The sequence below is a fragment of the Rhinolophus sinicus genome, linkage group LG06, assembly GCF_036562045.2.
Source record: "Rhinolophus sinicus isolate RSC01 linkage group LG06, ASM3656204v1, whole genome shotgun sequence".
Lineage (NCBI taxonomy): Eukaryota > Metazoa > Chordata > Mammalia > Chiroptera > Rhinolophidae > Rhinolophus > Rhinolophus sinicus.
Genome location: NC_133756.1, coordinates 130709778 through 130724889, shown reverse-complemented (window position 1 = coordinate 130724889; position 15112 = coordinate 130709778). Strand labels below are relative to the sequence as shown.

The 15112-nt window shown below is 36.8% G+C and overlaps 1 protein-coding gene across 28 annotated transcripts in view; it reads left to right on the top strand.

Annotated features, from left to right (window-relative positions):
* The window catches only part of SOX6 (SRY-box transcription factor 6), a 595594-nt gene that overhangs the window by 453886 nt on the left and 126596 nt on the right, over nucleotides 1-15112 (top strand). The window lies entirely within an intron of this gene.

Below are 15112 nucleotides of genomic sequence, written 5' to 3'. Positions count from 1 at the left end.
TGTCTTTTTACTTTTTTTTGAGGGGGGTGGTAGAGGTGGGGTTCCCTTTCTCTTTTTGTCTCTCTTACCCATAGAAATTTACGAAGTTAAGTTGAACTGTCTCAAAATGTGTAGCGTTAGCTAGGAGAAACTATCTATCTACGTCTACATTCGGTTAAGTTATTATAATAATATTCTGAGTCCCATGTCTCCCAGGTAATAAATGGCTAATGGTAGGGCACACTGATAGACTGGTTCTTGCGTTTATACTAACTTGGTCAGCAGTATAAATCCACAACATTTCCATTTTTAGTTTAAATTTCAATTTAAAATAGTCCATGAGTTCTCAAGTTTAAAAATGAATATATGCATCTTAATTTAATTAAAAATTTTATAATTACAATTTTAATTAAAGTTTTTATAGCAGTTTCCATTTTGCAAGGAACTTTTTTACATTGATCATTTTATCATTACAAAATATTTGTAAGGTAAGTATAACACTGGCATTTGGAGTTTCCATTTGCTGAAGTGTAAAGGATAGAGTGGGCAGTAATCAGGTCAAAATTATGGATATAAAAAACAGCGTTAATTTTTTTTTTAAAGCACACAATATTCTTGCTTGCATTCTCCCTTCTCTTCCTTTACAATCTTTATCTTTCCTTTCATATTTTTGTTTTCTTCCCTCTCATGTCTCTTTTCGTTTATCTTTTCTTGTCTTCGCTTTTCTTTACTTAACCTATCGTAATTAGGATGCACCCAATACAACCCTTGGCTTTCTGGTGGCACAGAAGATTGGCTAAAATTTTATATTGTGCATACCTTTACATCTTAGACATACAATGCTCCTCTTCTCTATTTATCTAACATTAAGAAATGTCATCCATGGCTATGGGAAACTGTTTTCAATGGAGTATGGTTAAAAAAAACACACGTTAAAATCGAGGAAAAAGCAGCATTAGAATTTCTAAGTAGGATTTCTTTAATAATGTGTGGAAAATTCAATGCATTCATGTTTCCATTTTGAATTCTGGTTGTTTTTTTCTATGGACCTACGAAGACCAGCATATCTGTCTACTTCCTTTTGGGCTTGAGTTTCTGTTCCTCTTCAGTTGTGATTGTATGAGTTATTCCTAGACAGTCTTTTTAAAAATTAATTATTATTTTAAAATTAATTTATTTCCCAATTACAGATGACATACATTATTGTATTAGTTTCAAGTGTACAACATAGTGACTAGATATTTCTATACCTTCTGAAATGATCACCATGATAAGTCTAGTCATCATCTGCCTCAGTCTTAAATAATGTTGTTGACTTATTGTTTGTAACAGCAAAGAGTATCATGAGACGTGAATTGCTGCCGCATCTGACTCTGTATTGTAAATTCCAATTTCATTTGGCAAAAATGACATTAGTCTTAACTACCAAAAACAAACAAAAAAAAAAAGCAAGAGAAGTTAAATTTAACGAGTGTTTGAGCCAGTTTGTATATATTAAATTTTCTACTTTTCTGATCTTTATTAACAGTTGATTTTTTTTCCATAGGAAAGTTGGCAGGTAGCTGGAACTATTTTAAACATTCCTATATTTCCCCACACAGAGACTGAATTAAAGATTTACATTTTTAGTTTCTGTCAGTAAGCTTATCTACTTCCAAAACCTTTATTGAAAGACAGTGTATTTGGGGAAAAGAATTACAGTGATGTAGCAGTAGCCACTTAGATTGTAAGTTTTTATACTCTTCTCCCCTGTAGGCCTACGAGTACCAGAGTTTGACAGTGATGTGGATCTTGTCTCATATGGAATCACCGGACCGCTCATGTTTTAGTCAGTTTATCAATCAGTTAATGAACCTGTCAGACAATTATTGTTTTGGCTTTCGTATTTGGAGGCACTGTCCTAGTAGCATATTAAGAATTTATATTTTCCTTCTACTTGAGCAGAGAGGACATATAAAGATGGAAGAGGGCATTCACAATGCCCACTTTTGGATTATTGAAGTGCTTTCTAAGCTGGTCTCTCTGCTGTCATTCCTGTGATAGACTAAGTTTTCCTCACAGCAACCAGAGCGATCTTTATGGACCTCAGTCAGATCTCATGCCACTTCCCTCTCTTGAAACCCTTCAGTGACTATCCATCACACTCCGAACAAAATCCGAAATGTTTGCTGTCCTCTACAAAGCCCGGAGTGATCTGGTCGACGCCCAGCTTTCTAATATTTCCGCTACTATTCTCTCTGCTGCTTCTCTTCTGCTCTGGCCTGACTAGCTCACTCACCTAAGTTACTGTGGCCTCAGGTCCTTGGCGCTCATACGCCCTCTGCCCGAGTTGCTTTTCTCTCAGAAGGCCCCATGTAGCATTTCCTTAGGTCATTCAACCCTGTGCTATGTTATCCCCTCAGAGAAGCCTTCCTTGACCATCCCTGTTCAAAATAACCCCCTCTTCTCCCTACACACCACCTCCCATTTTCCACCTTCTACCCCTCACACGCCATCTCATTATCTTAGTTTATGTTTCTTCATAGCATCTATTATCAGCTGGTATTTATTATATTTATATATTTGCTCATACACACACGGATACATTCATGTGTATATTGTCCGTCTTTCTTAGAAGATAATGGTAGGCAATTCCATCTATTTCTATGTCCCCAGTGCCTAGAATAGTATCAAATATTGAAATAAAAACCATTAAATAATTCAGCACAGCACGTGCAATGTAAATTTTGACAGAGGAGGAAGAGCTTTACACTTGGGGCCTTCCATGGAGGAATTGAATTTGAGCTGAACCTTGAAGAATAGAGCAGGTTTACGAAGGCAAAGAGAGAACAGATCATTCTATGCCATGAATGAGAAAGGTGGTGTGAAGAAAGGCTTAGAAGCTGTTGAAAGTAAGAGGAGAAAGATGGTAAAGGGTGGTAGGAAAACAGGCTTGAGGGGGTATGTTAAGAGTATCTTGTGGAGTGATTTCAATGCCAGCCTAGGCTAGGGAGTTTGGACCTTAACTTTCTTTGGTAGGGTCATTTCTTTACATATCTGAGTTATTTAACATAAACATAATACTAAATAAAAATACAAAAATAAAGAAAATTGCTCTTTTGAAACCAACATGTTAGGGTACCCTTATGATCACCTTCAGTGTTGACAGGCTTGTGCATGTAGGTGGGGGAAGCAAGTGTAGAAGTGTGTGGGTGTGTGTGAATGAGAGTGCATGTATATGTGTAAGTGTGCCTGCCGAGGGTGGAGCAGGAGCAGTAGGTGACATTCCAAAATGACATTAAAGTTGCATGTCATTGACTTTCTGCCCTACAAATACTTGAGTGTGATGAAGACTGAAAACCTTTCTGGCTGTTTGATTTCTGGCTGGAATCACTGCTTATGCCTCCACTCATCACTCGTTTCTTATAAAGATCACCCTGGTTTCCCTCTTTGTACCGCCGCACCCTGACTCCAATCACATGCACAGGTGCCGTTTCCCATTGATACCTCCAGCCAGGGTCAGTTTTCCACAGCTGAGCCCCCGCTGTCAATAGCTTAGACATCTTATGTTCTGATCAGAACTCCCCCAGTATGTTTCTCCGGCCTTCTAGCCTAAGACGGACCTGCTTGTGTTCGCCACGCTAGCCGATGCGTACGTGTTTTTCTTCCTTCATTCTCTATTGCGTTACCAGCCCACTGTGACGTAACAGACATTTTTATTATTATTATTATTTTGGAAAATTATATTCCTGGTTCTTCTGGAATATCATTTGTCAGTAAGGATTATAATTGATGATGATAAAATTGTTAAAGAAGCTTAGAGTCATCTCTAAATTATACTATAGATGAATTTCAGCAGCTGTACTAGGAGAGCACAGTCATGAACAAATATCTTCAAATAAATGAATAAAATCAGTTTTTGTGTTTTCATACCGACTCATGTACTTCAAAGCCAGACCATGCCGTGCCAAAAGAAAAGATGGTAATAATGAAGCATTTTGGAGGACATATGTGTACTTCCGTTGCCTCAATGTGAGGATTGTAAACGATGAAGGTACTTCGAATTGATTCAGAAGATGAAAAAAAAAAAATCATCAGAATTATTGTAGCGTAGTTTTTAAACAACATAGAACCAACATTCTTGAATGTATTTACGTAACAAATATTTGTTGAGTCCCTACTCTGTGTGAGAGAGACTTTTACTAAGCCCCAGGGAGATACAACGTCCCTGACTTAAAGTTGCTTGTGCATAATTTTAACAAGACCTGTAGTCTAAGATGTAAACGTGTATTTCGGGAGGAGGAATTTAATAATTGAACTCTGGTCATTGCTAACAGAATAAGCTTGTGTAAAATACTTCAGGAGTAAAAGCCAGATTGCCTTCATTACAGGTCAAAAGTTTATGAAAGGTTTATATCTGAATTTGGTTGTTACAAAGAAAGGAATGCTACATTCTTCACAAATGTTACCATATTTATATGGCATTCATACAGAATTAAAAAAAATTAATTTCCATCTTGCCAAAGCACTTTGATCATTGTGTATTTAATGGGGTTTCCATTTGAGAACAGCAATCATTAGTCTCTAATATGTTTCATACTTCTGTGGAAATAAGACAGGGTAGAATAAGAAACATTCATCTTCACTAGTCTTTGGAAATATCTGAAGTAATTGACTAGCTCAGTCTTCTGTGATGGCCCGGTGACCACTAACTGTGACTATTTGCATAATAGTCAACTCTTCACTTCTGTAGTGATAACTGTTTGTATCTGATTAAAATTAAGACTGTTTTAGTTCTCTTGACTTTTCCAGAAGTTGCAAAAATTGAGATTTGCTGTTCTGCTTTAACCAAACAAATGCACACATGGGGATAACAATATGCTGAGTTTATGCAGATTTTACAGCACGAATCTGAATAAAATACCCACTAATAGATCCTTAAGGAGTAATAAACACACATGAATTTTCCTTAGTTGCACTTTAAAGTGATTTTAACATACTACTAGACCTTAACAATAATATTTAATTGACAAGATTATGCATTTGTATGGATTGAAAAGGTGGTAGATATCTAATTCCAAATGAATCATAAATTTTACTTTTGCATAACATGTTTTATTAATTTCTTTATGGCCAGGATATTCTCCTTCCCTCCTGGTGAGAGTTTCTTAAAACATAGTAAGATAATTTAAACACACTTAATTAACATTTATCATCCATTTTATAAAGTAATCTGACTTTTGTTCTCATAAATACTCTCAAAATTTTAGGAAGACTATGGAAAGACACCTAATAGAATTTTTGCTGTAATTTAGCTTCTTTTTAAGCATATCTTTCCTTTATCGACACTACTCCAAAGTAAGCTGACAAACTGGATGATTTATCCTATTATGTAAGTGAAAACAAACCTATTACCACTACCTGATAAAATAAGACTATGAACATCTCTACGGTATCTTTATATTACTAGTGTCTGGCATGGTACCAAGTGGATAGTGCTAGGTGCTCAATAAATGGCTGTTGAATATTTGAATGAAAACAGGAGCTATTGACTTCCCTTACAGAGTAATATATTTCTTGGGAGCCTAAGAGGTCATTTTATATGGGTGGAGCTCTTTATTTCAGGGAGTAAGGGGACAAATAAGTAAGAGATACCAGGAAGTACGATTATGTTAGTGCTATGCTCTTTTCTTTGCAAATTTAATATTTATACATGACAAATTCATTGAGAGAGAAAGTAATGATATTTGACTCCTAATGATCCTGGGTAGATTGATGAGGTATTGGCCCATTTTAGAAAATGCAAGTAGTGTGAGTGTATACAGTATGCTGAGAATATAAAAACAGGAGTTAATACAAAGGTCAGGATTGGCGCTTTCAGGGCTAACATGTCTCTCTCAATATATACCTAGAGAAGATTTTTTAAATATGTGCTATTGACCTGTTAGATGAAGTCATTGTACGCTTACTCTCAATGGTCATTTCTCTCCTATGTAACCAAGGAAGGGAGCTAGAAAGTGCTAGACTGTGCGGTGGATTTAAAGTAGCTACCTTAAATACAACCTAGTAGGGAGAATTGCTTTTTGTTTGCGTGTATTACTCTTGGTGGTGAGGGTAGGGACATAGTAAAGCTAGCGGCAAGGTGTGTCTTTTCCGTTTCTCCTGTGAATAGTTCAGATTTTCTACTAAATATATTTAATAATGTAAATTAGTAAAGATAAGTAAACTACTGGAACTATTTTCTTTTATCTTTAAATTAACTTTTCATTGAAGTATGACATATATACAGAAAAATATATATCATCAATATAAAGTTAGCTCTTCATTAATGTTCAAACTAAAACATATGACTTTGAAAGATTAAAGCCTGAGTTTTTAAAAGGATGCCTTTAAACTGTAATGTCTTGAGTTTGTTCTACCTTTTCAGGGGTTTTCTTGGCCCTTTAGTGACAATTTTGAAAAGACGGGTGGCAGTAGTATGCAAGTTTTAGAAAGAAATTGTGTTATATTAAAGATGGATGGTAACAATGATAAGAGAGAGAGAAAGAGAGAGAGAAAATCCTGCCATCAACAAACAAGCAAAGCAGGATACTCTTCTGGATACAGTTGCATTATTTGTACAATGTGTATCTATTGGATGTTGGTGGGAAACATCTGGAAAGATGGTACTCTGTGTTCTCAAATACTCTAGAAAATTTGTGTCCCAGAATTTCCCCTGATGAAATTTCAGTTTTGTCATTCTCCTGCTAGAGCAAGCTAGTCTCTACAAGAAAGGATCTGCTATCCTCCATTAGCTGTAGCAGCCAGAGATTTGCTAAATAAGACAAATGAAAAGCAAACAATGTGATATCAAGATGTGTTTAAAAATCATTTTTAAATTCTCTTCTGAAGTGAGAACAACTACAATTCTATACCTTTTACAGTCACATTAACAATACTACCCTATGGAAACTGATGCTTAAAACACCAGTTCTTAGGTCTTTGATGGTTCTCACATTGATCCGTTGACGCAAAATGCCTTAGCCCTGTGATATGAGCAGTAGGGTATGCAGAAATGTAGGCCATTCAGGATATTCAGTTTACTTGGTGAGAGATGATTAATGAATAGAAACAATTAGTGAATACTCAGGTAGGACGTATATAACATAAGGCTCCTTTGTGCGCTTCAGACTATCGTCAACCCAGAGAAGTTCAATGTGGTAACCACTGCATTATGCTAAGGTAAAGCAAAGCAGTCTTAACATTTTAGATAGATTTTAACAACAACAAAAGGTTGCACCTAAACAGGTTTATGTTAAGGCGCTTTTTATTCTATCAAATGAGACCCTTTCCCTCCTAACTGTCCAGCATTAACTGAGGTCCATAGGGTTCTGCATGCATTTTTTGGCAGTAAGAAGGTCACAACCTGACCTTGAGGGCTTTTCATGTAAGGTTTCTGGGGCCTTTATCCCTTTCAGTCTAGACACTGCAGCTTTTACAGTGGTAACACTGTATGCAAATGACTCAGCTATTCTTTGCAATACAGACTATGGCCCTTAAGGAAATTACCCTCCCCCCGCCCCCTTTCTGTCTGTATGCCCCTCCCCCTTCCTCTCTTTCTCATTCTCTATTTTCTATCTTTGTTTTTCCCTCCCTGTCATGATTTACAAACATTGGATACATTCCTTCCACCAGATTAAAGAAGCTTTCTCCAATTAAACCACATGAGGAATGATTTTTCTAGAAAAAAAGCATTAGAAAGATCTTCACTTGCTCACTGTCTTTCACTCAGCAATAGACATTAATATTCTCATGCTTTTCAACACAAAGTTGTATTTTCCGTCATTAAAAAAGTTAAATAATCTCCGTAAGAGAGAAAATGAGCCCCCCTGAGTGTCACTGTGTCTGCATATTAGCACGTAGCCAGGTCTCTGCCAAGTTGCTCTCTGACTGACTGCTGCAGATGCTCTTTCTCAAGTATTCTGAGTCATATCTTTAGTGCTTGTCTTCAGGGACAAACAATAGCACCTGTTCCTCACAAGATAGCAGGCCAGTTAGCCCATTCATGTATCTTTAATGAAGCTCTGGGGCAGATGGCAAAAAATGGCACCGTCAACAACTTAGCACAGAGAAAACAAAGGGGAAAAGTGTTGATGCAACAATGCTGTTTCACAAACAGGAAGAGACCGACCCTGAGTATTTCATGTTCGTCTGATTGTCTGAATGACGTGAGGAACACTTGAGCAATTACAATTTCTGGGCATGTATCCTGTTTGATCAAGAATGTGTTTCCCACCCTCTCAAAAGGGAACCGATTTGGTGAGGGATTGTGGGAATTTAGCATTAATGGAAAGGTGTGTGTTGAGACACACAGTGTGTTTCTTTCATGATACACTGACTGAGCTTCACCTAGGATGGGTTCCTGGTTTCTCATTAGTCATTCGAGTTACATATTAGCCAGTTAGTGCTGACTTCCCAAGCAATAAAAATAATGCACTTTCATACTCAGAGATATATTTTTGGCAGCATTCAATTTTACTTTTGGCATTAACAAAATCAGTTTTACCTCTTTACCTATGGGATAATTAAAGCACCCCTGAATTTGTGCTGTGGGAAAGCTACACTTTCAAGACAAAAATATGCTGTTTGAAAAATTTTTTAACTTCTTGGAAAAGACATGTGGAGACTGGGCATTCTTTGATGGAGTGAGGGGAATTCTATTTTTTTTATTCTTTAGTAAAATATATTTGGAGGTTGCTGTTTCCAGTGTGACTGCCTTTCCTGGCATGTCACCAGATGGGAAAATAGGTTGATAGGAAGAAAGTGGAAAGGCAGGCTTCCATTCTTCTGAGTAAGGTGGGGCTATGCTGTATCTTTTAAATTCTTTATCTGCCCTAAGCCCTGACACTCAGTGCAGTGAACTTAATTCACAGCTTTCATAGGAGGAAAATATTTTGCATGCTTATGTGATACTTGTGTAGCCACCAAGCCCTGTTTCCTATCTCTACCCCCTACTTTGCCCTTGCTTTCTGTTTCTGTCCCACCTTCTACCAATAATCTTCTAGTAAGTACCATAAGTGGCAGTCTATGAAAAGGGGGAAATTATTGCTTTAATTCATACTTTCCACTTATATTGCCGTCATGCACTGCTTAACAACAGGGATACAATTTGAGAAATGCATTGTTGCATGATTTTGTTGTTGTGCGAACATTGTGAAATGTCTTTACACAAAACTAGATGGTATAGCCTACTACTGTAATTATATGTGCTGTGCTTTTATACTACTGGCAATGCAGTTTGTTTACACCAGCATCACCACAATGCATTGTGCTAGGTGTTACTATGGCTACAGTGTCACTAGGTGATAGGAAATTTTGGGTTCTATTGTAATATTGTGGGATCACTGTTGTATATGTGGTCTGTCATTGACCGAAACATCATTATGCAGTGCATGACTGTATTTGAACTGGCTCAGGATGAGCTTTCTATAAAAGATGGTAGTTAGATGTTTTCATAGACCTCCATTATCCTTGCTAATTTTTAAGACGTATAATTTCTTTAAAATAATATCCCGTTGGGCAAATCTGAATAAGGTTGTTGGCTTGTATCAATGTTAATACCCTGGCTGTGATATTGTACTGTAGTTTTTTTTTTCTTTAATTAAATTTATTGGGGTGACAATGGTTAGTAAAATTATATAGGTTTCAAGTGTACAATTCTGTAGTATATCATCTATATATTGCATTGTGTGTTCACCACCCAGAGTCAGTTCTCCTTCCATCACCATATATTTGACCCGCTTTACCCTCTTCTACTATCGCCCCCCGCCCCCCTTTACTCTCTGGTAACCACTAAACTGTTGTTTCTGTCTGTGATTTTTTATTTGTTTGTCTTGTTTGTTTGTTGCTTACAGTTTTATATCCCACATATGAATGAAATCACGTGGTTCTCAACTTTTTCTGTTTGACTTATTTCACTTAACGTGATAATCTCAAGATCCATTCATGTTGTTGTAAATGGCAGTATTTCATCTTTTCTTATAGCTGAGTAGTATTCCATTGTGTGTGTGTATATATATATACAAGTATATATATATATATATATATATATATATATATATATATATATATATATATCACATCTTCTTTATCCAATCATCCATTGAAGAAAACTTTGGTTGTTTCAGTGAGTTGGCCACCATGAATAATGCTGTAATAAACATAGGGTGTACTATAGTTTTTCAAGATGTTACCATTGGAGGAAACTGAATATAAAGGGTACATGGAATCTGTGTGTTACTACAACTGCATGTAAATTTACAATTATAGTTGTAAAACTTTCAGTCAAATAATTACCACAAAGAATTATATTCCTTATCTCATTTAGGTCTATTTACCAAAAGATGACTTTATATGATGGTACTTTAAAAGTATAGACTTTGAGCCTGATTTGCCCGGACTTGAATCCTGGCTCGACACACTTTTTTAATTGACCAACTTACTTAGCCTCTCATGGTTTTGTCTTTTTCATTAAATGAATGAGAATAATAACAGTAACTTCATCATAGAGCTTTGAGGACTAAATGAGATGGAGCATACAAATCACTTTCCCAGTGCTTGACATGTAGGAAACACTGGAAAAGATTAGCTACTACTCTGATTAGTCTCATCGTCATCATCATCGTCACTATTATTACTTTTGTGATTAGAGCTAGAAAGGAACTTTTCATCATATTCTCTCAGTCTAGAGTCTTTTTTTTATTTTTATTAAAATTTATTGGGGTGACAATAGTTAGTAAAATTACATAGGTGTCAAGTGTCCAATTCTGTAATACATCATCCATAGTCTAACTGGCTACTAGATATTTTGGCTTGTGTTTAATGAAGGGCAGTCTGAATTGTCATTGCTTTACCTAAAATAAGTTAAGGACAATTTTATCATTTGGAGCTAAATGATTATTGCTAATGAATGAATTGTAATAAATTATTGGAATTAATGACAATAGGTTTGAGATCAAATTGTAATGGGTACAAAACAAGAGAGAAGAAACTGAAACTGAAGAAACACAATATGTATACTCCAGAGCTCTGTACGCCTCTGAAATATAAAACTATTTTTAGTTGCAGATTTCCAGATTTCCTTTCCCAAAGGAGTGTGATTTTCCTTTTCTCTATTACTGAAGACCACGTAATGTAAAGGAAAAAGCACTGGACAGGGTGATTAGCAGTTCTGGATTCTAAATCCAGTTCTGTCATAGGCTATGTGACCTCCCAGACTCATATCTTTGACCTTCTCTAGCCACTTGTTTCCCTGCGTGTAAATTGTGAGGTTTGATTTAGATCAGTGATTCTCAGAGAATGGTCCCTGGGCCGGCAGCACCAGCTCCACTTGGGAACTTGTTAGTAAAGTTCACTCTCAGGCTCCCACCTCAGAGCTACTGCTCCAGAGACTCCGCGGGTGGGGTAGAGCAATCTTTGTTTTATTAACCAGCCCTCAAATCCTGATGCACACTGAAGTCTGAGCGTCACTGCTCTGGATTAGAGCCTAAATTTTAGGTAATTGGACCCAACCCTAGAGTTTCTGATTCATAGGTCTGGGATGGAGTCTGATCATTTGCTTCTTTAAAGTTGTAAATGTTGCCGATGCTGCTGGTCAGGGAACTACTAGGTTAGATCAGCTCTAAACTCCATTCCACCTCCATGAGTCCATCTTTACTATTGTTTTTACTAGGTGTTCTGTTCCCCTCCTTATTATGTACTTTGTTCCTCAATTTGTGAAAACTGTCCCTGAGCTGATAGTTACCGTGTTTCCCCGAAAATAAGACCTAGCTGGACCATCAGCTCTAATGCGCCTTTTGGAGCAAACATGATTATAATAAAATAAGACCAGGTATGATATGATATGATGATATGATGTAATATAATATAATACCAGGTCTTATATTAATTTTTGCTCCAAAAGACGCATTAGAGCTGATTGTCTGGCTAGGTCTTATTTTCGCAGAAACACAGTAGCATTGAAAGTTTCTAACATACTCTACCTCGTAGAGGGTGATGGATAGAAAGGAACTTCCCTATAGTCTTACAGCGTGTGTTAATATGAAATACCTACAGCTCTTTGGCATTAAAAACGACACTAGAGAGTTGACTTAGTTATCTCATGTACATAGCTAGTTACAAAGGACATATCTTCAGACACCAAGATTCCTGAATTACGATCTGATGACTAATTGTCATCGTTCTCCTTAGGTTGTTTCATAATCTGAAGAGCTTGGGCACCACTGTAAAAATAAAATTATGTTTTCATTATAAGATGATGCTTAGTGAATAACACTAAAGATCCCAAATTCCTTCTTCATGATCCGTGTACTCCCACCTCTGCTTTTTCATGGTTTTCTAGCTACTGGGGGTGGGATAATCTGTGAAGCATGGTGTCTTCTAAGAACATGACGAATCTCTGCCTGCCAAACTGAATTATTTAGTTAGCTCATGTTTTCTTTTTTGAACTAGAGTTATGGATAAGATCCACTGTTTATTGTTTTGTTTGTTTGTTTGTTTGTTTGTTTTTCAGTAAATTGATCATTTTCTAGTACTGAATATTCAAACTAAATAAAAAAAAGAGCAAGGATCTAACATTTACAGAGTGCCTATTATGTGCCAGTCACTGTGTCACAAGCTTACTTTTCTTGTCTATTTAATTGTTACAGTAACCATGTGAGGTAGCATCATTAGCTGTGGTTTTCACATGAGTGAGAAAATAATAGACTCAGAAAGGTTAAGTAACTGTTCAAGGTCACACAGCTAACAGAATGGCAGTGTGTAGCTTTAAGCCCAGATTTGTTTGACAATAAAGCCTTTGTAGGCATAGTAGATTCTGAATAAATATGTGTTGAGAATAAAGGAATGACTATATCACATTGTCTTCCTAATGTTGACTCTGAAACAACCATAGAATTATAAAGCCAAAAAGGCTCTTTAGGTTCTTGTCTAATTAGGGGTTTAGTTATTCACATCCTTTAAAGAATTTCTAACATACCGGTATAGAGCCTTTACTTGACCACCTCTAGGAGATGACACGCAAGACCTCCTTGATCAGAGTGATTGATGAATAACTCAATATTAGAAAATTCTCCTTTGCATTAAACTTCCCTAAAATCTCTTTCTTTTGAGCCTAGTTCTGCCCTTTGTAACTGCTCAGACGTAATCTGGTTCTTCTTCCATATAACATTCCCTCAAATATTTGTAGATAACCTTACATGTTCTCTATCCCAAGCTAATTAGCTGCCATGCTGTCACTGCTTCTCAAGATCCATAACACATAATAATAACTTCCTAAATATCTGTTAAATGAAAGAAGGAAAGAATAAATAAATGTGATACCTAGACTTCTCACTTTTTTGCTTCCCTTCTTTAGAGGGTAAAGCATCTACACCATGTTCTAGACACACTAGGGCCATATTGCTAGAAGTAAATGAAATGATGTCCTTTGATGTACCCCTGTACTAAACAACAGTCACCCACAAAAAATAATTGTGTTATATTTTCTGATGTAGAACAGTGCCCTCATCTTTGACATCTCAGATTTGCATCAGGTCACAACAAGCTGGAGTTGAACAGCACACCTAGTGCTTTTCTTCAGGGTTAGAGGCAAGACCTGGGCACCAGGGGACCAGCTCCAATTTAAGCAGGCTAAGTTTGTCCTCTAATGTACAAAACTTGGGCTTACCTCAGCTAAAATGGAAGAAATAGCTGCCCAAAGCTAGTTTCTTTCACGCCCCACTGGCAAGGTAGTAATTGCACAAAGACCTTTTTATTATAAGTTGATTTTCCTGAGAAATGAATTCAGAAAAATACTGTAAAGTGTTTATTTTTCGCTTGCCCTTTATTAACCCACATCTTAGGGCTTTCCCTCGAGAAAAACTGTTGGTAAATGAAACGTCTTAGACCCACAGAGAAGCATTTTGCACCATGTCCTGGGCTGTGGAGGGAACAGACGGGACAAGGCAAGCTGGTGCTGTTGAAGCAGGGTCATCAGCCAGTATGTGGAATTTTGCTTAAAGAGAAGATTTGGGGATTTAAATAGGGGAATGGTTTGGAGTTGGTAGAATTACTGGTAAAGGTTTGTATCTTAAATAGGATACAACGTAGCATTTTTATACTAGTAAAGAAGCCAAAGACCCAGTTTGAGCTTAAAGATCATTTCTGTTAGCACATCCTAGTTTTTATTTTTAAATAACAAAAGTCGTGTCGTTCAACCTATCAAATCATGCCCTAAAAGCCAGGACAAAACCTTTCTGTGATGCTCTTCTGGAATCAGGGCAGCATGCATAGAGTAAAGAAGAGAGCTTGGAAATTAAAATGTGATTTTCACAGGCGTGATTCTGTCATAGCTCTTATTTTCTTTATGTGGAATACAAATACTGATATAGAGTGAAGATTTTCTATTTTGCATTTTTGTGCTCTTTGATACATTTATTGAGGTCAAATGAAATTTGATATAGTAGGATTTATTGTGAAATGCTCTCTGAATACAACTCCATAATTACTTAGCTACATGGGAGTGCATAAAGCTGTAAAACTGCTTAGCCAGACAAGCAATTTATATGTTACATCGAGGTGTGTATGGCAAAGGATATTAGTTTAATTGGGAGCCAAGATGTAGTAGCCTTAAATCTGAAGAGCTATATGTTTAACATAATGCAGTGAGGCTTTGAAATAAGATGCCTAAACTGGGGAGATAGAGCTTTTGGAATATATAACAATTAGACATTATTTTCTGACCAACGATACTAAGTACTAGTTTCAAAATCAAGCACAGCATGCAAAGCAGGTGAAAGGGCAGAGCCATTTAACGTTGTATGGTGTACAAAGAAGCAAACTTAGTTCTCCTCCTTCGTTGTTTTTAAAAAAGGAGAGAGAGAAAATAAAAGGAAAACAAGTCAAGGTAAAAGAAAACCACGAGCTACAATGTAGTGGAAGGCAGGAATGAAGCCATTTCACAGTGAGGTTATGTTCTTGGTGTGCACATGGAATCTAAGAGAACGGATTTGGGGAGTTTTGCCTGAATTGTTTCAGGGAGCGTATTTCGAATGAGGGTCGAAGTGGGTGGCTGTGTGGGTACCAGCACACCACCAGGAGGGAAAAACAAATACTTGGTGGCGTACGTTTGCTCTCC